Source organism: Lynx rufus, unplaced genomic scaffold (assembly GCF_022079265.1).
Source record: "Lynx rufus isolate CCGP_SWC_20201006 ecotype Redwood Valley unplaced genomic scaffold, mLynRuf1.p SCAF_21, whole genome shotgun sequence".
In the NCBI taxonomy this organism is placed as follows: Eukaryota; Metazoa; Chordata; class Mammalia; order Carnivora; family Felidae; genus Lynx; species Lynx rufus.
Window position 1 is genome coordinate 14,079,982 of NW_025814836.1, and position 24,914 is coordinate 14,104,895.

The window sequence follows — 24,914 nt, forward strand, 5'->3', positions numbered from 1 at the left end:
AGAGAGAGAATGCCGAAGGGGCAGAGAGAAGGAGACAAAGAATCTCAAGCAGATTCCACGCCACCGGTGCAGAGCCCTATGTGGGGCTCCAACTCACAAACTGTGAGATCATGACCTGAGCCCAAGTTAAGAGTGCAACGCTTAACCAACTGAGACACGCAGGTGCCCCAAACATTGTCTGTCTTAAAAGAGTCTCTTTGGGGGCCGCGGAGACAATGGGTGTTCGTTACATAATGAAAGGCTGCCAGAAACTTACTATGCTGTAGTTGACATCACGGGTTTTTTCGTAGGAATTAGAGTAATGGGGAGCATTTCGCCAGGCAAACCTCTGGGTGGTCTTGTCCTGAGCAGAGAGAAAAGCAGATAGCGGGAGGCTTTCCAGATTCCTCTTCCGAGCATCGGTCTTCAAAGGAAAATGATCCACCTGGGAGAACAAGATGTTTCCAACAGACAGAGGAGAGACAGAAGCCTGAGGTCAGGCGAGCCCAGAATGGAGGCAGACTTGCCTCATAGCAGCTGTGCTGCTAAGCTGGCTTCCACTTTGGGCCAGAAAGATATTTTTTTTTTGTATGTTAATTCTTTTGTGTTTCTTCCACATGCAACCTATCAACGCAACAAGAGGAAAAAAAAAATCATTGTGTCTAAAACGCGAACCTCTTGCAGTTTGAAGCCCTGAATCACGTACGATTATTAGCTTTTAACACTTGTTTTCATTTTCTTTTTTTTTTTAATTTTTTTCTTTAACATTTATTTATTATTGAGAGACAGAGAGATACAGAGCGTGAGCAGGGGAGGGGGAGAGAGAGGGGGAGACACAGGATCCGAAGCAGGCTCCAGGCTCCGAGCTGTCGGCACAGAGTCCGACGCGGGGCTCGAACTCACAAACCGCGAGATCATGACCTGAGCCGAGGTCGGTCGCTTAACCGACTGAGCCACCCAGGTGCCCCAAAACTTGTTTTCATTTTCAAAAGTATGGTTGGCCTGATATCAGATGAGAGATGCTAACTTTGTGAACTGTTTGATCCGGAGAAAGGTTTCAAAATCTCTTTGGGCTTTTCGAATATGGAGCCACAAACCACCCCCAATAAGACAATTGTGATCATCTTTGTACTGCATCAAATGGTCTGTCAGTCCCTCTACCCTCTACCTTGATGAGTTCCTACATTCACTTTCGAAATATAGAGTATTAATAGCCTTTTCCTAGGGTTCAGGACCAGTGATATGGAAGGAGTGCAATGTGTTAGTGCTGGTGTAGGGCGACAGTCTCACTCACCAGTCATGAGTTCTACTCACCGGTCATGGAACACTGGTTATGTCGGGCACCACGACGCATAGCTGGTAACTACCGCGGACCGACTTTCCCAACTCCTTTCACAACCTCTCCTGCGGAGACACGTGGGGATAGGAAGAGAGGATAACGATTACATTGACAATAGAACAGGATTCTTTAATAGCTTTTGTTCTCATTTATGGATATTCCCAACATACAGGTCAATATAAAATTCCCTTTGTTTACTTTATTTGTTTTAAGTTTATGTATTTACTTTGAGAGAGGTAGAGAGAGGACGAGTCGGGGAAGGGCAGAGAGAAAGGGGGAGAGAGAGAGAGAGAGAGAGAGAGAGAGAGAATCCCAAGCAGGCTCCACGCTGTGCACACAGACCTGGACAAATTCACAAAACTGTGCAATCACGACCTGAGCTGAAACCAAGAGTGACATGCTTAATGGACTGAGCCACCCGGGGCACCCCACATCCCTTCAATTTAAAAGAAGCCTGAAGGAGAGTGGGTTGGTGACTGGCTTAAGGTCCTGTCCTTGGGCAGAGAGAACATTCAAATCATTAACTCCAACTTCAATCTCGTGCCCCATGTCTAGACTTCTCGGACTCACTGCTAGTCTTTACCTGACTCTGCAACTCAGTCTTGGAGGAAACGGCCCTGAGATTTTCTTGGCTGCTGGCTTCGAACGTCGACCGTCACTCATATCCTGAGACTTTTACGCCTACCAGACCCTGGTTGTCGTGGTGGGAGGCCACGTTGGTGCTGGTGACATAGGGCATGTCGGTGAACGTGAAGAATAAGGTGGAAAAAAAAAGGCTCCCAATAGGATTATTGGCGGGGTTGAATTGAGGTAAAATGCTCAGCACGATGTCTGACAGGTAGTATATTCCACAATCGGTACCTATTATTATTTATGAACACAGGTCCAGAGCTCTAGATATTTAAGAATCAAGACATTCTTCTGCGTGTAATTATTTTAAGCGACTCGGGGAAAGAAGGCTGCTCAAGACAAACCGTGAAAGGTAATGATGCTGGTTGAGGGCAGACACTGGGAAAGAGAAAATATAAGCAGCCGGAGACCTTCTCAAGGCTTGAGGTGATAATCACAGTTCACCTTGAGGAGGATGGTGTCTCCGGCTGTAGATTGACATCCAGTCCAAGTGTCACTCAGCGTGTCATTTAGCTCTTCAGGAGGAGTTTACTCTTGGAGGAAACTGAGGGCGACAAGCAGAGGTGGCTGGTCTTGTGAAGGCTCTGGAAATGATGGGTCTCCAGCTCACACCAAGTGTCAAAATGACAGCAGAGTGTGTCCAGCTCTCGGTCCCCTGGCCAGATGACTTATGGAATGATGCCACCAGACAGTTACAGAGAGAGAGAAAGGGGGGGAAAAAAGGTCATCCTCTAAAAAAGATTGTGGCATCTTGTTCAACAAATGCCCTTTGTGGGAATCAGCTGGCTGTAAACAGTTCCTCAGCAGTGTCCTTCGTGAGAGACACTGGGACGTTTTCAACCAACCTGGCTTTAATTCGGGGAGTAGGGGGCTACGCTGATCCACGTTTTTAAGAACATCTTCTTCAAGGTCAGTGCAAGATGCTAATTCTGGGTTCCGATCCAGACCGTCAACGAATGACAACGTGTCTTGTTTCTTCTAATTACTTGGATGGTAACTTTCCCTTCCCCCCACGCCTATCCAAACTGAACTGCCTCAGGATGGTGTGGGTTAGGTAGTAAAGTTCGAGAAGTGTTTCTAGTGAGCATTGATCGTGGGTAGTGACTACTGCTATGTTATTCATAAGTGACTACGTTCTTAATTCCATACAGGGTTCTCTTTGTCTACCACTTGTAGGGTCCTGTGATGGGCACAAAACGGACTACACCAGGGGTGCTGTCCATGTTCTGGGAATCCACAGTCTAGGAATGAAACAATGCACTGCATTGTTTTCAATGTGATGCAGAACGGGCTAAAAAATTCAAGAAAGGTAAGTGCAAAGTGCTGAGGGAGTGGAGAGGAAAAAAGAAGTCCCTGAATAGGTTTCCCTGACCCAACCCGTTACAGTGAACCTTGCTGGTCCCGAATTCTTCAGGCACCACGTACTAGACACAGCTCTCGGCATTTGGGAATCATCAGGAAACAAAATAGGCAAAGATTTTCTGCTCTCCTGGTGCTTAAATTCCTATGGGAGGTGGGGGTGGGGTGGGGACAGACAATGACCAACCCTTGTACTAAATTATTTCTCAACTTGCTTAAGTCTTGCCGGGAAGAAAAGAAAAGAAAGAAAAAAGAAAAGAAAAGAAAAGAAAAGAAAAGGAAAGAAAAGAAAAGAAAAAGGAAAGAAAAGGAAAGGAAAGGAAAGGAAAGGAAAGGAAAGAAAAGAAAAAGGAAAGGAAAGGAAAGGAAAGAAAAGAAAAAGGAAAGGAAAGAAAAGGAAAGGAAAGGAAAGGAAAGGAAAGGAAAGAAAAAGGAAAGGAAAGAAAAGAAAAGAAAAAGGAAAGGAAAGAAAAGAAAAGGAAAGGAAAGGAAAGGAAAGAAAAGAAAAAAGAAAAGAAAAAGGAAAGGAAAGGAAAGGAAAGAAAAGAAAAGAAAAGAAAAGAAAAGAAAAGACAAGACAAGTTTCCTCCCAAAGTAACTCCACATGGCCTGGAATCGTGTGCCTGCCTGCCAAGCAAGGATTATTCTGCCCTTGCCACACTCTTTGCTATATTAGGGCCAGAAATGAAAACTATTCATGGAATAAACTGATAGGTGATTAAAGGACTTTATTTGAAGTTATGGCTATATGGATGGATGGTAAGGCTGTACCATTTGTGTATTGCGAATGCAGAAACCATTAATTGGCCGAGATCCTCACAGATATATGCATATGTAAACGTATGTATAATCACGACGCCTCTGCTTCTAGATTCAGGAAAACGAGACACTAAGTGTGTTAACAAGGTGTATAGAATAGTAATAAGGGTGTAGATCCTGACTTTCTCCAATCACGAAAGCTGGTTTGGCAATTTTTATGAAATCGACCAGCGGGTTCGGTCTAACACCTGTTCAATTCAGTCAAAAAGGTCAAAAATTCTGTGACTGCATTGACAGGTGTGAAGCTGACCGACCGGTCGATTCCATCAAAGCAGTGGAACCATTTGTGCTTGTAGATACATTTCAGACCCAATATAGAAAAAGAGAATTTGGGGACTTAGTGAGTAATCTCCTTGAGGGCCATTTTGACTCAGAGGATGGGTAGTTAAGTCAGCATCTTGCAAAATCATTCGACGCCAGTGGGGAATTTAAGCTTCCGCATTACCTGAAGAGAAGCCCATAACCTTTGCTGGAAATAAGTCAACGTTGTTGACGGTACCTGCCCTGATCTTCTTGCACAGTCGACCACCATGATTTCATCTGCACTTTCCTTCGAAAGCCTGGCTATTCAGGGCGCCCGTTTCAATGCTCTTATTTTCCTGAGAAGGAATTCTTATGAGGGTGCTACGGAGGAGTACGAGTGGAATAAATCTACATTTTTGTTATCATGGCCTATCAGTCTCATGGAGTGAGTGGAAAAATGTCCACTTTCAATATCTTTAACTCAGCAGTTTTTCTCACAAGGGTGATTTCTTAACGACAAGAAGGAGGCTCTGAGAGTAAACGCGTGGGACTCAAAAGGAGCTAAATATGTTTAAGTTTGTCCAATTGCATACATTTTCTCTGAAGACAGACGAATATAGAGGACAACCCCCGCCCCCCTCTCCCAATTCAGTGTTAGTGCTTGTTTGTTGTTGTTGTTGTTGTTGGCCAATGGGGACAAGTATGAATTTTAAGAAACCACCATCATGGCCCGGAGAATCCTCCTTTGGACCCCTGTGTTCAGGGACAGGCTCATCTGCATAAAGTCTACCACATTAGAGACCAAAAGGACTGGCCAGCCTCTCCCACGGTCTGAAGTGAACGCTTGCCTTTGTGCAGCCCACTCCTCTCTGAACTTGAAATCCAATTGGCCAACAATTAAAGCCAATTAGCACGTGAGGAAAATAAACCGAAGGCTCTCCCCCTTGTGTTTTCCATGGCGGATAGAAAGCTAGTTAGCTCAAGGCATTAGCATAGCTGTGTATCGGGCCGGCGTATGACGGAGACTAGTTGGCTTAAAGTATTAGGAGACCAGTGTAGCGGCTGGCGCGGCAGGGCCGTGTTATTCTGAGCTAACAGCTGCCAAACATTCTTGACAGGAGATGAGGCAGATGTCCAAGGACAATCAAAGGGAGAAGAAAGTTTAAGCCAACGTTTGCCTATCTCATATTCTCTGCTTGATCCTCAGCCTCGACAGTGCACAGCTGTTACATTTCAAGGTCCAGAGGCTGCCCCCCGCCTCCCCCACACCCCCTTGCTGATTCTCCGAGAGCGACGCTCAGCGTTCCTGGCAGGCCCCCCTTACAGGTCCCCTCACTGGGAAGGCTGGCCCTTCCCGGTGCCTTTCCAGTTTTCTCAACACTCCGAATGTTTGGGGCGAAATTCCTTAGGGTGTGATAATCACAGGATTCGGGACTGAAAAATCTCTACAGGTCAACCCTAAACAGGCCAGCCGATCGGGAGACAAGATATGCTCTGGCCAAAGCAGTATGTTCCTGGAGGTAAGAAATCAAGTACACAGTGAAGGCAAGAGGGGCAATCCACGTGAAATCTGAACGTTGTGGGGTTCCTCGGAGAGCTGTCGACATTCCCTCGCGTTGTTTAAATAAACATAAGGAATGTGGGAGTAACGATTGGAGTACAAAGGCCCGTTATGGATAAACAGATAATATGCAAGGGGACTGAGGTCCCTAGCACATTGGTGTGTTGTGTGTGTCTTGCGGGGGGAAGCGAGGGGGCTTCATGTCTCGTCATCGCTAAGACCCTACAAGTCCCCCCGCGCAACCCTACGCTTACCCGCTAAAACCCTTTATTGTCCTACTTTACCCAGCACATAGAGAAAACGGACAATCCTTTCACGTTGCTAACCAGCCTCGGAAGTGAATTAAACAGTAGAATCTTCTCGAAGGAGGAGCCTGAGTGATTGCCCAAACTGTTATACGTGCCGTCCCTCCGCTGATGAAGAGCAACACAAATGTTTATGTTAAAGAAAAAAAAAAAAGAAAAGAAAAGAAAAGAAAGGAAATTTAAGATTTTCCCTCGGAAGACCTTCCCGGGAAAACTTAAGCACTGCTTGGTATTTTGTGTGGACCCTCACCTCTGATAAGTGATATGCACTCGTCCGACCGAATTCTAATGATTTGATGAAAACATCAACCCTAGCGCCAGTCCGTGCCCAGGAGCCTCTGGAAAGATGTGCTGTGCTCTCTTACGGGCCTTGGTACGTCTGGAGCCAGGATATAGTATGTGCTCAGTGTGTTTATCGATCAAATAAATGAAAGGAAGACATGAACGAAGGCAATGAGTACTTAACTGCATGCCACACCCATTGAAAATACATACGAAAAAAAGAGAGAGGGAGAGAGCCAAACCATAAGAGGCTCTTAAAAACCGAGAATCAACTGAGCGTTGATGGGGGGGGGGGGTGGGAGGGAGGGGAAAGTGGGTGATGGGCATGGAGGAGGGCACCTGTTGGGATGAGCACTGGGTGTTGCATGGAAACCAATTTGACAATGAATTTCATATTAAAAAAAAAAAGAAAAAGAAAATACATACGAGTAATGAACACTCCCGTGGGTTTCATAGAGAAATCGCCGAAAGCCATATTTCCAGCAGATTACCTGCAAAGAACTCAATATGAAATAGTTTCTTTTAAAAACACTAACTGGTCTGGAGTTCTTGTATTTCAACAAAAAAATATCTATTTAAAAAAAAAAAAACTATTGGAATTAGAAAGGGGTTTTAAAACTCCATCTATTTCTACCCCGGCAACTAATTACAGGGATAACGTTCACACATACTAGCATTGCAGGTGCAAATATTTAATTGTATGTGCAAGCCAGGTGGTGAAATGCCTCCTTTACTACGTGTTCAATTGTGTCTGCTCTCGCTGCCCCTTCAATTAGCTGTGGGTGCAAAAAACAGAGACCTAGCCGAGGCCCTATTAAAACGAGGCCTATATATTCGCCAGCCTTTTATCTGTGAGGGGGAAGGGGTTGTGCATTTTGCATTTTAGTTTAGTTGCTCCTAGCTGGGGCCCGGGGGAGTCACTTGGGCAAGCTAGTTAGCCAAGAGCAGCTGAACTTTGCCTGATAAGAATTGCACACAGTTGCAGAGCTAACCGTCTGCTCCCCTCCACGAGCTGGGGCATTAAACCGGGATCTCTATTTAGAGCTACGTGGCTTGCTTAATTCCGAAGGTACTTGAAAAATCAGTTGGGGTTTTTCCCTGCGAGATCGGAACAGGAAGGTTGGATCGAAACATGTGAAACAGACAGGCCCTCCTTAACTGAAAGTCTTACTTAACTTTAGCTGAGTCCTATTTCCCTTCGAGAGCGGAGGGGTCCGTTTGAAGGACAGGGACACATTGTGAGGTCTCGATCTTTTCTTTCGAACCTAACCAATTCAACAAGCTATTTGGGGAGCTAAAACCCAATTATACGTCATCTTGTCTGAGAATGTACGCGGTTAAAATTTGACCGAGGCCGAGATTAGAAGATAATCGACCTAGTGGTGAGTCCTGTACGTTTGGGAAGGGATCGGAATGATCTTCATAACGGCAGGAATTTGGACTCAGTGGCTCCGAGTTCCAGTTTTCCTCCCCTAGCTGTGTGACTTCAGACACGGTATTTCACATCTCTGATCCTCAGTTTCCTCTCCTGTCAGATGGGGCCACTCACGTCTACCTCACTGGGCTATATGAGCGCCAAAGCAGATGTACTTGAAGTACCCCTGGGTGGTTCTCGAAAGCCATGACGGGGCTCTGTTGAGGGGAACTACTTTGCCTCTCCCAGAGGAGAAGAATGTTGAGGAAATTTCTATTCGCCTACAGGCCGGGGAGCCCAGGCGAGGGAACCACTAGACATCGTGGACATATATCCAATTTTTACCCTTCAAAAGTTGATGACCGTGTTCACGTCTGCAGTGATGCATTATTGGATTTTTAGCGGGAGCAATAAATCACAGCCTTCTGAATCTTAATGTTTACATTTTTCGGGAACTTAAATATGTTTCAATAATCTGGCATCATTCTATTTTAAAAGTTTTCCTCTGTCATCTTGGGCTGCTCATATTTTTAGGGGACTATCGATTTAGACACAGGGGATCTAAATTTTTGTTTCTAATTCTTATGTTTCTGCCTAGTTTTGAATCTTATCATTTATTCACAGTTCGTGACTTTTTATGGTGCTCATAGGGTGCCATGTATTAAAGGTGGTTTGAAGTTGTGTCTTCAAGTCCAGGGTCCCCAGTCATCTTCTCACTCTCTCTCTCTCACACACACACATACACACACACACACACACACACACACACACCAAGGCTTTCCTGGGATTTTCAATAATTCATTGTGATATCTTAGATGCACGAATGTGGAACCTGCTGGAGAGAAAATGCTTGGCCTGGGCACAGAGATTGTGGGAATGCTAACACTAGGTGGCCAAAAGAACACTTCGTCATTAATCATGATGCCCTCCACTCACTTCGAACACTCACCACTCACCAAAGAACACCTGGGCTTCGTCAATGGCTCCCACCCATGGTCCCAGTTGCTTTTCTTTGGAGTTTGAGAACCAGTTCCTCCTGGGTGCTCAGAGGTGACAAGAGGTAAGCCCACTTAGGAAAACTCTGGGAGCCTGTAATAGGGCTCACAGGGATGGGAAAAGGTAATTGGCTTCAACAAGACTATTTTTCGATGGTAATCGTGTGTAACTGCCAGAACTTCCTCCTGATAAAGACAGACGCTGGAAGACCGTTTGGCCCTTTTTTCCTTAAGTTCGTTTATTTTTTTATTTTTGAGAGGGAGGGAGACAGAGGCAGGGAGAGAGGGAGATCAGCCGAGGGCAGAGCCTGACGGGGAGCCTGAACTCACGAACCCCGTGAGATCATGACGAAGCAGAAATCAAGATTCAGGTACTTAACCAACTGAGCCACCCAGGCGCCCCAACCTTTTGTCACTTTGAATGCAAAGCATCGTATAATAAGTGACGATGACAATAATATTAACCATTTATTATGGGGTCACCACAGGCTAGGCACCACATGAATTGCTTTGCATATATTACGTATTTTCATTTACGTGGTAATTAAGACTCATCTTCTTGAAAAACTTAAATTAAATTGGACCCAAACCTCCATTTTACTTACGGTGGAAAGTCTGGTGTCTCGCCCCCAATACCTCGGAGACTCGTCTGATTATGTTCTTTTTTATTTTTTAAATTTATTTTTGAGAGAGAGAAAGAGAGAGAGGCCAAGCCGGGGAGGGGCAGAGAGAGAGAGAGAGAGAGAGAGAGAGAGAGAGAATCCCAAGCAAGCTCCGAGCTGTCAGCGGAGAGCATGACGCGGGACTCGAACTCACAAACTGCGAGATCATGACCTGAGCCGAAACCAAGAGTCAGACGTCTAACCGACGGAGCCACCCAGGCATGCCTCCTCTGAGTATTTCTAGTCACTTCTGCCCTGGTTTGTTTTTGACTTCTCTTGAGTGTTCACCCGATAGCATCTCACCTCCTCTGCCTCCTCCCTCTGCACCCCAGGGACACAGGCAAGAACCGTCTCTTTGCAATGACTTCTCCAAAGAAACAAAACAAAACAAAACAAAATACAGGGTGGTAAGCAGCTGTGCGCACAACAAACTTTAATAAGTTGGAAGAAAAGGGTTACTTTACAGCAAAACAGACCACTGGAAGCTTAATGTTGGACATTCTTACCTACGAGGGTCTCTGGCCACCCCCGCTGCCTAATTTCTCCCCTCACATCTCACCTTTGAGGCAGAGCAGTTCTCCTGTCCAGATGACGCAAGGTGTGACGGTAAATGTCCTTTCTGGCTTCAAATACGCTCAGAGTAGGAATGAGTATAAGGTGGAATCTGAAGGACTCACGAAGTTGAAGGCTATGGAAGGAGAAGTGGCATAAACAAGCAGAAATGTCCTTTATTGGCTAGGCTAAACCTAATACAGGGAAAGCTAAACCAGTCTGTGTCTCTCTAGAGATGTGCCATAGGGCATGGTGCTTACAGTGAACGATCCTGTACCGTATACTTAAAACTCTGTTCCGAGGGCAGATCTCAAGTTATGTGTTCTTAGTATAATCAAAACAAAACAAAACACAACCCTGATTTTCTCTAGTCAGTGCAACCAAAAGGAAACAGCGGCATAATTGCGTTAAGAACAAAGCCAAAACAACCTGTTTGTTGCTGGACTCATCGAAAGAGTTCAAAGCCAATCTTCTGACTATTCCCCAGTGTAGTGTAGTCACGTGTTGTTACTATTACTGTTTGATCAAAACAGTCATGGACAAGTGGGTATCTGAGCCATAACCTTTTCTTCATAGGCGATGCATTAGCTTCCGTGTACGTAAGGAAATGATTCCAAACCCTATTTCTTGTTATACAACATTTTCCCTTTTCCTGTATCGATTCTTCCCAAAGCACCAATAGCCAAGCACAATGTGCTTGGCAGAGGGACAGGCCGTCATGGCACAGTTAACAGAGGAGAGACAGAGACAGAGAGACGGAGAGAAGCTGAAACCTGTTTTAAATAGCCTGATCACTTTGTTATCCAAAATCCGGATTGGAAACGTGGACTGGGAAACCAGAATAATGGTGGGTGGAAACAAGCTCCTCCTTGCTCAACGAAACATTGGGAGCATTAACCCTGGTATTTATTGCTTATTTTAACGACGGTGCCGAGCAAGCACTTTCTCAGCCTACCTTGCAAAAATATATAATTCATATGCCTAATATTTCGCCCCAGTTCCCCTTGCATATTTTACAGTTTGAGACTGTTTGTGTGTTTGCTATATATCAGCTGACACCTTTGTAAAATCTTTATATCGAATGCCTTTGGCAACTATGTGCCAAATAATAGCATTACCATTTGTAATTTTTGTAGTGCTGATTTTCTTGTAAGCTTTGCTCTATGCATTATAAGAAGGAAGGATTTTAAAAACCTTATCGATACTTCTTCCTAAATGACCTTCTTTGGTGTTGTGAGAAGCCCTAACTACTCCATCTTGACTTTCCTGTTGTCTTCCATTAAAGACTTGAATCAATTAAATATTTTTTTTTTTTGGAGATGCCGTTACCAACAATACAATCCTTCACCAGGATTCTCTTTGTAATTGACGTTTGGAGGTTTTATTTATTTTTTTTTTTAAATTTTTTTTTTCAACGTTTATTTATTTTTGGGACAGAGAGAGACAGAGCATGAACAGGGGAGGGGCAGAGAGAGAGGGAGACACAGAATCGGAAACAGGCTCCAGGCTCTGAGCCATCAGCCCAGAGCCTGACGCGGGGCTCGAACTCCCGGACCGCGAGATCGTGACCTGGCTGAAGTCGGACGCTTAACCGACTGCGCCACCCAGGCGCCCCAGACGTTTGGAGGTTTTAGACACTGTGTGCTGCTCTCCATAGTGTCCAAAAATCATGATTTATTTTTATTTCAGGGCCTTCCTGCTTCCCTAGAAAAGAATTTGAGGTTGTTTCTACCAAAGACAATTAAATGATGAATTAGATGGAATTACACAGAAAGCGAGACCCAAAGCTCACTAACATTATTCCTAAAATGTAGGTAGATGTAATTCTATAAATCATCTAGAACACAAACTCCACAAGAGCAGGGACTTTGGTCGCCACCAAATGTGGAGTTAAGTGTCTAGACGTCAGTATGTGCCCCTATATATTTATTTGTTGAATCAACATTAAATTCAGTTTGGGTTTTCCCAGAAGCCGATGCACGAAGGGGAATGTGATGGAACGTATGTGTCATTGTAGCGACGTGTATATTTATTTATCTATTTGTTTGGCTTTTTGTTTATATTTTAGAGAGGGAGAGCGTGAGTGGGGAGAGTGGCACAGGTGGGGGAGAGAGAGAGAGAGAGAGAGAGAGAGAGAGAGGATCCCAAGTAGGTTCCACGCTCAGTATAGACCCTTATGCAGGGCTTGATCCCACAACCCTGGGATTATGACCTGAGCCTAAATCAAGAGTCAGACACTCAATTGACTGAGCCACCCGGAGGCCCCTGAGGATTGTACATTTAAAGGAACTCAGAGCTCTGCTGGTAGTTAAAGACCTCATTTTGCGGATGAGAAAACAGGGAGCTGAAAAGGGAATGCAGAAGAGAATTCTAGAGTTCATACCTTCTGGTCCCTGGTCAGGGAGTGTTCTCCTGCGTCAGTACTGGAGCATCTAACCACCTTCATTCTATGGAGAACAAGCTACTGATATGGGTTCTCTGAGTGGGCCACAGAGTATGTTGGTGTGTCCGTGAAGGAAAATCCTTCTGTCTCAATTTATCTATTTCTGCACCCTCTGCCAGAAGTGACTCCATTGCATGGTTGTAATGGGGTACAGGACATCTTGCGATTGTCTTTCCCCATGTCCAGTGGCCCAAGAACAAACACGGGGAAGCGACCTGCTATAAAGAGAGATCAAGCTTGAAGAATAGTCAAATGCCACCATTTTGAAATATGTGTGACCATTTTGTGGGCAAAATTCAATCCCCTTCTTCTAAAAAAAAGTAATGTAATTTATGACCTGATATATCAAGAAGTTCTGAATCTAAATGTTACGAAAAATATAAACAAATTACATTCAATATTAATTATTATATTATTCAACTGGGGGGGGGTACATACACGTGTGCATAGGATCTATTTTGTCTTCTTCAGAGAACCCTCTCTTTCCCTTTGGGAAATCAACTCTCTCCACTCTCAGGCTATGTGGTTATGGTAGGACAGCCCCTCTCCTACCTCATTCAATATGCATACACTACAATTCCGGGCTATAACCCAAATCAGGCCAATGAGACACAAGGCCCTCATCAATTCAGTTCAATTCAACCTCTCCTACACGTTGAGTGTCTCTTACTATATGGTCCTTTAAATCTTTATTTACAACAGTGATCTTTAGAATGGTAATTCAGAGGCATCGTGGAAAAGTTTATATATATATATATTTTTTTAACATTTATTTATTATTGAGAGACAGAGAGACAGAGCATGAGCAGGGGAGGGTCAGAGAGAGAGGGAGACACAGAATGTGAAGCAGGCTCCAGGCTCTGAGCTGTCAGCACAGAGCCCGAGGCAGGGCTCGAACTCACAAACCGCGAGATCATGACCTGAGCTGAAGTGGGACGCTCAAGCGACTGAGCCACCTGGAAAAGTTGAAATGATAGAAGAAAACTCAGTTGTGATCAGGAGCAATCCATAATAATCTACAAAAACATGCCTATACATTTAAGAAACGTTTTCGATAATAAGTTGAAACAAAAAGGCTTTCCCGTGTAATTAAAAAAATTAAACTGACCGGAATTTCAGTCCCTGAGGAGAGCAATTCATTTGAGTCTGATTGTAGACATTTTGGAAGGATTTTACCTTCTGGAAACAAAAATTTGCTTAACGCAAGTTATTCCAAGAACGAAGTTACAGAATGTGGTTTTAAAAACAAACTGCCCCGAAGTGGCAAATTTACATGTAGGTCAAGGAAGTAAGCGTTTCTCAGCTTTAAGATTCCATAGTGCTAATTCACCAGTTAATTAATTAAGCAAACAGACGATCTTTAAATATTTTTTCCTAGACAGTTATTCTAATTGTTTATGTTGGCTGTACTCTTTTTCCGGTTACGGCATTTTCTAGTGTGCTATACAGAAACATAACAGCCACTGCCATAGAGTAGATTGCGCGATCTAATAATTTTGAAATAAACTCGATTAACGCATCCAGGTTGGGCTTCCCATTCAGAACTTCCCAGTGTGAATGTGCACAGCAGTTTTGCGATACTTGGTGCCACATGCAAAGTTTTCTAAATGTATTTGGTTTTAACATGTATATATACATATATTTGAAGCACATCTCTCAAGGCTGGTCTTCTAAGAAGTGTATTTTAGAAAACCGCTCTAAAAGTTAGTAGTTTTGAACCCTTCCCACCATCTTGCCACCTATTAGCTTTGTACCTTCTACGTATTTGTTGTGTGTTATACAGTAAAGCAATTATTTGCACTACGGGTCCTCTCCCTGCCAAAAAAAAAAAAAACCCAAAAAACAACAACAACAACAACAACAACAACAAAAAACCCATGAATTAATTTACTTTTGAGTGACTCACACTACCCTAATAAGAGTTCTGCAAACCCAGGGCTAAGTCTAAAGCGTAGGGAAATGTGATGCCCTTCCTTTCTGAACATTGCCATTAGATTTTCTGCTCAACCGCCCTCTGGTAAAAGGGGAAAGTGGCCAACAGTAGCAGAAGGAAAATAACGAAGAATACGCTGTATTCAACGGAGAAGCCTCAGAGAAACCTGTGGAGTTACATATCCCTGTAATTTTTACTTTAGAAAATGCCCAGGGGCCCCCCGGGTGGCTCAGTCGGTTAAACGTCCGACTTGGGCTCAGGTCATGATCCCACAGTCTGTGAGTTTGAGCCCTGCATCGGGCTCTGTGCTGACAGCTCGGAGCCTGGAGCCTGCTTCGGATTCTGTGTCTCCCTCTCTCTCTGCCCCTCCCCTGCTCGTGCTCTGTCTCTCTCTGTCTCTCTCCAAAATAAATAAACATAAAAAAAAAAGAAAGAAAATGCCCAATGGCCCATGAGAAAAATTTCCTGACATGGCCAATATATTTGCATTAACTGACAAAATGCCTGTTTAGATCTCTGCTTTCAGATGGCAATTGCGTGAGAACTCATACGAGTGAGGCTTGGGGCGGGGGCGGGGGGGTGCATGTTATATTATGCATTATAATGTGATCATTTCAGTATTCAAACTCCAGATTAGGAATTTGACATTTTAAAAATTCCACCGAAATTGGACTACAAAATATAATAGGTTTAGGCACCTGCTCTAATAAGATTGCATAAAAATATCCCAACAGCCTTACCATAAACATATTTTACAATATCAGAGTCAAATTTTATTACATCATTATGAGAATGTTCCATTGGGCCACATGATTGGCTATTGAAACAGAGCGGGATGCTGATATTGTGGTACAAACATGCCATCACACTTCCCTAATAAAAGTTTTATTGTATCCCCACGCACATTAAAAACAACACTAACTGCATTAATACATTGTAATTTACTTTTTTTGTTATAGAACAAATAACCAACTGGGTGCTAATGAGATCATATTTTCCATTATCCCAAAGCAACCTGCTGGTCTATCCAGCCTTCTGAGGTTTTGCCTAAAAAATGAAGTCCCCTCGTATTACTCAACTGTGTGCACTTGTCTAGAATGTTTTTATTTCTTACCCTACTGGTAGACATCACATCACGTTCTAAACATCTGTGTTTGTTTAAATGATACAGTTACAACATTTATTACTGGATTGCCATGGTATTATACTTTTCTTCGAAAGGGCAAATACAAGATACTTTTATTAAAATTGTCTTTCACTTTTGATAGCTTTTCACGTCCCAATAAACATAGGTGTATTTGCAGCTAACATACAGATACGATTGCTTATTATCACCCCTTCTCCCTTTTGCTGCCGTCTGAGCAGGTGTAAGGTTTTTAGCACAAAGTTCTGATTTGGCATGTATGAAGTACCAGAAAGCACCAATTTCTTAAAAAAAATTTTTTAACGTTTATTTATTATCGAGAGACAGAGGGAGACAGAGCGTGAGCAGGGGAGGGGCAGAGAGAGGAGGAGACAGAATCCGAAGCAGGCTCCAGGCTGCGAGCTGTCAGCACAGAGCCCGACGCGGGGCACGAACCCACGAACCATGAGATCATGACCCGAGCTGACGTCAGACGTTAACCGACTGAGCCACCCAGGGGCCCCTGAGAAAGCACCAATTTCTTGTAAGACATGGATAATCGTTTCTAGAACATCTTCTGGTTGTTGTTACAATGAAGCTGTGAAATGATGAAGCTTTTTTTTTTTTTTACTTTTATAAATTAAATCGCTAACCAGGGGCCTTGTAACTTGCTCGGTTTTATTCAGCTTAGCTTGAAGGAACTTATCACCCAGCTTCTCACCAATGCAAACATTCTTGTACTATCAAAGTTCCTGGGAGTTTGTTTGGAACAGGGGTGATGGTGTTGGTGGTGGGCGGAAGGAGCAAAGTGCAGATTCCATGTGAGGGGGAGAGGTTTCAGAAATCTGAGAAGAAAAATAGGAGTACCCCCAGAGACCCTGCTTATCCAGAGATAGTAGGATGCTTCTCTATTGTAAACTTTGCACTGTGGTTATCTCGGGCCGTTTTTGTTTGTGTGGGTGTCTCTTTTGCTCTCTGACTGTGCGGGCTGCACTCTGTGCATGGTGGGGAGTCCACATTCTGGGGGATAAGATAGGGGAGAGCATTTCTACACGTATGATCTCAAAGACTGCTCTCCATAAAATCTCCTGGTGCTTCCATATGTGACTATTACTGTCTGCTTTTTCAACATCAGGCAATTCAAGATTGTCTACACTGCACACACACACACACACACACACGCACATGCACACACACACACATACACACACACACGCACTGATCCCTGTTGGATACTCAGATTTAGGGGCTCATGATGATGTTGAATAAGCGGTTTCTTAAGTTTTACTTTCCAACAAGATGTAGATACTGCCAAAGCCTATGAGATGTAGTCATGGCAAAATTGTTCCAGATTCAAAATGCGATCATCTTTACGATGCAATCTTGACAAATACAGAAATCATGATTTTTACATGCAAACTATACTGTGGCTAGCGATGTTAGGAAATCTAGGTGTAACTGACATAACCTCAGAATAATCATGTGTGTCCCCAAGGCTTGAATTAAAAAAAATTTTTTTTCTTAACGTTTATTCATTTTTGAGAGACAGAGAGAACAGAGCGTGAGCAGAAGAGGGGCAGAGAGAGGGAGAGAGAGAGACAGAATCTGAAGCAGGCTCCAGGCTCTGACCTGTCAGCACAGAGCCCGACGCGGGGCTCAAACTCACTGACCTCGAGATCATGACCAGAGCCAGAGTCCGACACTCAACCGGCTGAGCCACCCAGGCATCCCCCCCGCCCCAAAGCTTGAATTTTTAAGGTGAATCATAGTCCATTTGGGTAGTTCTCTGTTCTTACATTTTGGGGAACATATGTGGGACCACACTACTCAACCCGGAGAATCCCTATGGAACTTCTCTTACCATTTATGAAATAGCACACATACACATGCACATATAATTCATAAAGGAAGAAAATAACAGCGATGATAATTAAGAACATTCATTGAACACCTATTGTGTGCCACGTACGATCTAGAAGGGTTCGGATTTATTAATTCGTGGATCTGCAACAAACCAACAGAAGTCCTCTGGGATAGTAACTGTGACTCCCCTTTTGCAAATGATAAAACCGAGGCACAGAGAAGTTCAGTAAGTTATTTGGCTGATGTCACAGAGCTGGGAAGCTGAGATTCAGACTGGAACCTTCAGCCTCGTAAGCCCTTGCTCTTGCCTTCTACAAAGCATCCAGTTAAAGTGCTCACTTGTGGTCCGACTTTGACATATTATGACTTTGGGGTACACGGACAAATTGGTGGTTTCAGGGAGTACAGACTCCCTCACGCCCACCAGTTACTTTGGCCCCGTGAATCTCTCCTGTCTCCCCATAATAATCTGGGAGCCTCATCTGGAGGCTGGAGAATAGTGAAATGACTACAGGCTTGACCAGACTTATGGTCTACTGAACAGAGAGAGGCGTTTTGTCAGGCTGATAAATCAGTATTTTAGACTACTAATTCATCTCTCCATTCATCCATCAATCCATTCATCCATTCTTCTAACTTTCCTTGAGTTATACACCTTCTCTTATTTTTACCTACCCTTTCTGCGTGATAAAGACACTGGACAATTTTGATTCTAGGCCCCACATTTGAATCTGAATAACAATCCAGTCACCTGATGTTTCTTAGACTTGAGTAAGTCCACTTTTTCATCTGTGAAAAGGATGTGTTAATAGCTGCCTTATTTTGGGGGGTGGGGGAGCAGGGAGCATTAAATGAGATAGTATATACGCATCCCCATTCAGGACATAGTATTAGGTTCTAAGTCAATATTCTCCTTAAAAGGAAAACTAAAGCCAAGTACCGTTGAATTAAAATCATAAATAATTAGGAGAAAATATAAACGAATATACTCTATCTTTTCCTAAGTGTAAATACAAAGCAAGGAATTCTGAAAACAGACATTTAACTAATTAACCTAAAAATTTCTGCAAGATCAAGGAAATTGAATTGAAAAAAAGTTGGAATCTGTAATGAGTCCTTAAAAATCGAGTAGATGGAAAAAGATAAATAGTGATAACTCTGAAAATTAATGCAAGTAGTCAATGCAAACATGAAATGTTTTCACTGACCCTGGCAAAGAAAAATTATTTTTATTTGGAGAAGAAAATTAAAGTTTCACAGAGACTTTCTTTTTTTTTTTTAATTTTTTTTGACATTTATTTATTATTGAGAGACAGAAGAGACAGAGCATGAGCAGGGGAGGGGCAGAGAGAGGAGGAGACACAGAATGGGAAGCAGGCTCCAGGCTCTGAGCTGTCAGCACAGAGCCTGATGTAGGGCTAGAACTCACAAACCAGGAGATCATGACTCGAGCCGAAATCGGAGGTTCAACCGACTGAGCCACCCAGGCGCCCCCACAGAGACTTTCTTGACATACGAAATTGGTAATTTTTTATTGGCCAACACACACACAAAATAGTAGTCATATTCTTATCAGAGTGTAAATTTGCCCTCCTTTCAGAAGAGCATTTGGCAGTATTTACAGAAAGCCATGAAAATGTGCATATGCTTTTACTCAGTGATTTTTAGGGCAATTCTGAGAGACAAAACACAAAAGGCGCTCGATGATTCGTGCATCAGGGTTACACGGCAGCATTATTCAAAATGACAACATTTTAAAATGAATTAAATGTGCCACGATAAGAGAATCATTAAATTAATTAGAGTGAAACTGTCAGAAACAAAACATATATTGTTATTTAAAGGATATTAGCTGACAGGGGAAATACCCAGGATGCAATGTTAAATTTCAAAAGTATTCTAGAGAATGAACGTTACAGAGAGTGGCGCTCTAATTTTGTAACACGTTTGTAACTAGTATGTGTGCACGTGTGTGTAATGACTCCTCACCTGTTTTAGTTAGTATGCTGTTGGCCTCAATGGTTTCTATACAATTTTTTCTTCCACTGAATCGTCCCATCTACTGTCGTTGAATGCCTCATTGCAGATGAAGACAGAAGACAAGGAAAGTAAAGAACTCAATGCTATGGTCTGAATGTCTGCGTCCCCCCAAAATTTATGTGTCGAAATCCTAACCCCCAAAGGCGATGCTATTAGGAGGTGGAAACTCTGGGAGGTATTTAGGTGATGAGTGTGGAGCCCTCATGAATGGGATTAGTTCTCTTCTAAAAGAGGTCACATAGGGGCGCCCGGGTGGCTCAGTCGGTTGAGCGTCCGACATCGGCTCGGGTCATGATCTCGCGGTCCATGAGCTCGAGCCCCGCGTCGGGCTCTGGGCTGACAGCTCGGAGCCCGGAGCCTGCTTCGGATTCTGTGTCTCGCTCTCTCTCTCTGCCTCTCCCCCGCTCATGCTCTGTCTCTCTCTGTCTCATAAACAAAAAAAGTTAAACATTAAAAAAAATTAAATAAAAGAGATCGCACAGAGCTAACCTGACCCCTTCTACATATGAAGACACAGAAAGAAGTCAGCCGTCCGGAAGGTCCTCACATCCCCAGGCTGGCGCCGTGATTTTCCAGCCTCCAGAACTGGAAACAATAACGTTCTGGTGTTTCTGAACCACCCATTCTGTGCTACTTGTTATAGCCGCCCGACCGGATTATGATAGTCAAAAGTCCTATCTCTTAATGAATGAATGGTGAAACCAGGATTTTACCATTTACCTGTTTGACGTAAAACTCACGTTAGTAACCCAGCATGGCTCAAATCTCCATCCTGATCAACTGCACTTTAGAAGGAAAGATCCCCTCAACCCAGTTGATAACAGTGGCCGTGTTGGTTTTAATTTTCCTCTTTATAAATTAACTGCGTGCCTCTTGCCTGTCTGTCAACCTATGGCAGGTAGGGATAAAAAAAAAAATCCCCTTAAGAGAAAGACAGATCTATGTTCAAGTGTTCACTTTCTCACTTCATCATTCTGTGGTCTTGGGTAAGTTACTTATTTCACAAAATCGTTATGCAGATTAAACCGCATATGCCTGCAAGGCACGAGGCTTTACAAGGATCTTGCAAGTAATAAGTGCTCAATAAATGGTAGGAAATAGATGTGTACGTTTTTTGCCAAAAGTTCTTTAATGAACGCATGACTCTTCTACTCAGAAAAAGTGCAATAAATATTATCGTCAAAAATGAAGTAAACCCATGACCTGATGTCAGTCTCCAGAAGCTGTTAAAAACAGAAAAAGCAAAAAAAAAAAAAAAAAAGAAAAGAAAAAAAGAAAAGAAGTAAAGCCACCTTTGTCTGGATGCCGTATCCCAATTGTGGCCGCTAACCACAGGTGGGTATGGAAGCCGGAGGGAAACCAATTATGTGCAAATCCTTTGACTTAATGAAAAATAAAATTAAGCGGACTAATGCCCAGCAGGTACTTAAACATCACCTAATATTATGAAAGCCAGTGTAGGGGGCGCCTGGGTGGCGCAGTCGGTTAAGCGTCCGACTTCAGCCAGGTCACGATCTCGCGGTCCGTGAGTTCGAGCCCCGCGTCAGGCTCTGGGCTGATGGCTCGGAGCCTGGAGCCTGGTTCCGATTCTGTGTCTCCCTCTCTCTCTGCCCCTCGCCCGTTCATGCTCTGTCTCTCTCTGTCCCAAAAATAAATAAAAACGTTGAAAAAAAAAAAAACAATTATGAAAGCCAGTGTTTCTTAAAGACGAAAAACGTCCCTGGAGAAACTGGCAAAAGAAGTCCTTGACCCAGGAAGAAATTTCCTATGTGTAGGACTTTTTTTTTTTCTTTTTTTTTTCCACAGCCCGCCTGCAAATTACCAAGTGGTTCCTCCTGTCTGCTGAGGCAAAGCTTTACTCAGACCTCAAAACAAATGCTTTTGTCCAGTGACTGTCGGTACTTAAATTCAGGTCCTGATTGGCTCTGTAGAGCACTGACAAGTAGCATTCATTGAAGAAAAACTGCATTTCTTTTTTTCACGGGGGAAGCCACTGTCTTTCGTATCTTATCTGCGTCCACTCACCTAATTTTTGCAGTAACCCCGAGGGGAAAACGTTACCATTTCTCCCATTTCACAGATCCGTAGAGGTTGGTGATACAGCTGAACCAGAGACCGTGACTTTTCTACTCAGACGATGCTGGCGGAAGGAAATCCGTGTCATTTATAAAGAAAAGGTGTAGAGGCCGGGCCAATTCGATCACCCTTTCTGGGTGATCGAGGTGTCCTATTAATTATAGAGAAAACCACCCCTTAAACCTCACTGTCCTATGTTTTTTTTTTCAACTTTTTTAATTTATTTTTCGGACAGAGAGAGAGCATGAACAGGAGAGGGGCAGAGAGAGAGGGAGACACAGAATCGGAAGCAGGCTCCAGGCTCTGAGCCATCAGCCCAGAGCCTGACGTGGGGCTCGAACTCACGGACCGCGAGATCGTGACCTGGCTGAAGTCGGACGCTTAACCGACTGCGCCACCCAGGCGCCCCAGTCACTGTCCTATGTTTTAACCAAGTTAGCCAGGCAGGGTTGGGAGACACGGGACAGGGGAAGGCAGACTGGGAAGACCTAGGGAAGCCTGTGTCACCATGTCATGGTGGGTTGTGCTGGTGTCCGGGATGAGAGAATTCTTCTCCTGCTCCCCACAAACCTGACTCTAGCTGCTCGTGCTCTTGGACTCGCTCCCCGGGGGGTCTGCCACACCCTGGGCACTGGCCCTTAAGTCATTTCAACACCAGCAAATCCAATGGTTCCTCTGGGGGCTCCGAACTGGGGTTCCCCAGATACCTCATTTCAATCGCTTCTTGCTCCTCTGTGTTTGGCGACTGGTTTCCAGAACTTCCCTTTCATGGCATTGTAAGACCGTTGTCAGATGGCAAGTCACACATGGGCCACTTTGCAGTGGCTGGGAAAGTAATCCGAGCCACTTCTTCTGGGATGTTTTTGCACACAAGCAAAGTGGAGAGGAGAGCAAAGTGGTTTGTCACGTTGTGTTTACCAGTTGCTGGGTCAAACATTTCCTCCAGCACCCTCGCTCTTTTTCACTCCCACTCGGTCTCTGTCTGCTTCTCTCTTGTCATCCTTCTTGCCCTTTCTCTGCCTCTCTCTCTCTCTCTCTCTCTCTCGTTCTCTCTCTGTGTCTCTGTCTCCGACTGTCTCTGTTCTGGGGTCCCACTCCCCACGCTGTGGGTGACCTGGCGCGGAGGATGAGGAGGGCTGGCCTCCTGGAAGCGGTGGCATTTCTCACCCAGTCCGGTGGCTTGCAGCTTTGGAACTGTAACTACACGAGCCACACCGCTTTCAAAGATCTCCGTGGAGCTTTTCATGTAAGATGTAGTTATTAACTCCCCTTCGATGTTTAAAGACCCAGCCAGTGGGAGTGAAACGCGGCCCATCCGCTAAAGAGCTGATGAAATCGGCCTGATCCGTTATCTCTCAATGCTTTAAAGGTCTTCAGCTGGGAGATTAGAACAAGGTTACAGTGACAATTTGTTTACACGCAGGGAGAGATTAAGATCTCGTTGAAAAGGAATAAAAATAACATCATCTTGAGCTGTCACAGCATGAGCCCCATTGTAATCAACACTGGTCTGATTTCAGGGATAATTTAAGACCAATTTATTATCTTAATTAAAAAAAAAAGAGAGAGAAGAGAGAATTCAACGTTTCAGATGCCAGTCAGATCGTTGGACTAGGACGCCCCAGGAGATACCACATAGAAAATCCAACCCTCGCCAAGATTCCAGGTTGGAATTTCCGCGGGTGACTTAAAAAAAACAAAAAAACAAAAAAACAAAAAACCAAACAGAACACGACACTTTTCCTTTTTCTTTACTTGATATTCTTTACTTTTTTTTTTTTTTTTTAAGATCTGGTGTCACTGGCAGACTAAAATGCAACACGATAACGTTGGGGATTGACCTTTTTTTAAAGACAAATGAGGAGAGGGGTTAGAAAGGCACTCCCCAGCCACCTTTTTGTTTCAAGTCCCTGGGGTTTAAGGTGAAAGTCTCCCACTCTATTTTTCTCCCCTTTCTTCCTTAACGAACTCGCAGGGCATCCTTCCACCTGTGCATCAGCCGCAGGAACCACAGGGACAGGCCGGCCCCAGACGGGGAGGCAGAGTGGGCAGCGGGAACAGTGTGATCTGCGACCACATCCCCCACGGGCCTGGCCCTTTCAAAGTTCTCGTGCCCAGGGGCGCCTGGGGGGCTCACTTCGGCTCGGGTCACGATCACGCGGTCCGTGGGTTCGAGCCCCCACGTCGGGCTCTGTGCTGACCGCTCGGAGCCTGGAGCCTGTTTCAGATTCTGTGTCTCCCTCTCTCTCTGACCCTCCCCTGTTCATGCTCTCTCTCTCTCTGTCTCAAAAATAAATAAATGTTAAAAAAAAATTTTACAAAGTTCTCGTGCCCCAGCGTAAACCTCACTCCTGGCTCTCTCTACAAAAGCGACCACGTAAGAGCGCCCAACCCACAGAATGAATTAGGCCACAAAGAGCCCTTTGAGAGCCGGAAAGGAAATGCCCCACTGGGAAGCCAGGTGGACGGCCAACGTTCCCTTTCCATTACAAATGAGTTCGGGGACGGGGCCACCCCCGGTGGGACTCCCCAGCTCCACCAAAAGTCAAACCCAACTAGCCCAGTCATTTGAAAAGCCAACGTGTTTCCTTCTGCTGCCCCCTCCCCCCCCCTGTTTACCAACACGTTTACAAGCGCTTGATAGGTGACCTTATTTACTTAGTAACCTGTGGATTCATTTATCTTGAAATTAGTAGGTAATGAAGTGGAAAACCTCAACAGCCCTCCCACTAATTAACATGATAATAAGATTGTTTTGCTACAGAGGTACAATTAGCATGTATGAGAGAAAGGGGGAGAAAGATCAATAAAATGTCTGAAGGGTACTGCTCCCAGGTCTGCGGAAGAGAACAAAGAAAAGAAAACCCACGGATTTTAAGATTCCATCCATTTCAGCATATCTCCCTGGAAGATGGGCCCCTCCGGAAATGATCTGACGCCTCCTGGAGGAAGAGGTAAGGGGGGGGCGGGGATGGAAAGGAATTAATTATAAAGCGACCTTTTTTTTTTTTTTTTTTTTTTTGGTGCAAGATGCTTTGAAAAGAAAAGGGAAAAATTGTGGAAAGTTTCAGGCGCTGATCTTGAATGTGTTTTGATGGGGGGTTGCTGGGGGGGTGGGGGGGCCGTGAAGAATGTGAGCAGATAATGACACCCATAAAAATGGTTCCACTTGCTCCTTTTTCTACCCCCAAAAGTCAAACGGCTTAGATATAAAACTTAGAAGAGATCCTTCTTGCACATCCAGGGTCCCCATACATTTTCATGAGGTGCTTTAACGCACAGAATGCACAGCTCAA